Consider the following 1062-nt stretch of genomic DNA (forward strand, 5'->3'; position numbering starts at 1 on the left):
AAATTCATGCTCGCAAGCCTTGAGGGCCACATGATGCGCCAGGTTGCCACCCGCACTGTCTCCAGCAACAAAGAATTGCTTCTTGATATTGGCAGAAGAAGCTAGAAACCCTTCAAACTTTGGGTTATCAATGAACTTCAAAACGTCAAAACCATCTTCATACTGCGACGGGTATCGATGTTCAGGCGAGAGCCGGTAGTTCACGGAGACGACAATAGCAGGAACTTCACGCGCAAGTCGCTTGCATAAGTCATCGTACATCATTGAATTGGCCGCCATCAACGTAAAACCCCCGCCATGGAAGTAGACTATGACGGGGGTGGTGGAACCATCAGCAGCGGCGGTGTTGGTGTATAGGCGGAACCAAAGTTTGCGGGTGCTATCAACCATGATGTCAGAAGAGACGATGCCATTATCAGGTTTTTTTGAAGTTGAAGGAGAGGCTTTGGGGTCGAAAAATTTCGTAAAAAATCGGTTGATGGCTGTAGCGTCAGAGCTGCAGAATGCATCTGCAGGGAAACATATAGCAGCAAGCATAAGTCTGATTTTTAATGGAAGGATCAACATTTCGAGTTTGCTACACCAGAAAATGAAAGGGTTTCAAAGTGTTATTACAATGTCAACAAGATGCGAAAGGTAGGAGGAATTTAAAAGGAATGAACAAAGCATGAAGCCACCGGCAATTGCGATTAGATATTTTCTTTGTCGATGACAGGGCCAATATTGTGTACACAATAATTTTTTTTAAAGGACAAGAACAACTTAGCAAAGTTCTTCTAAACCATATATGTATACACTAGTTAGCTGGCATGTCTAGGAATATAAATGGGTAAATAAATTCAGGGTACTTTTTTTAAAAAAAAAGCATTTAATTTCATTAAATAGACACCATTGACTTAAAAACATCACTTATTTAGACACGCGAATAACTTTCTTATACATAATCAAGATAGTAAAATTATTACTATTCATGAATTTAGGTTAGATTTGAGCAGTGCTATCTGGTTTTTTTTTTTTTTGAGAAATAGATTTGAGTAGTGATATTAGTGTACCCATTACCTA

The 1062-nt window shown here is 39.5% G+C and overlaps 1 pseudogene; it reads right to left on the reverse strand.

The window, feature by feature from the left end:
• Positions 1-6: 6 nt before the first annotated feature.
• On the reverse strand, positions 7-783 carry LOC110428945 (putative carboxylesterase 18 pseudogene; annotated as a pseudogene).
• Between the last annotated feature and the right edge of the window lie 279 nt (positions 784-1062).

Source organism: Theobroma umbraticum, unplaced genomic scaffold, assembly GCF_002168275.2.
Source record: "Theobroma umbraticum cultivar Fairchild unplaced genomic scaffold, ASM216827v3 scaffold_5222.0, whole genome shotgun sequence".
Taxonomy (NCBI): domain Eukaryota; kingdom Viridiplantae; phylum Streptophyta; class Magnoliopsida; order Malvales; family Malvaceae; genus Theobroma; species Theobroma umbraticum.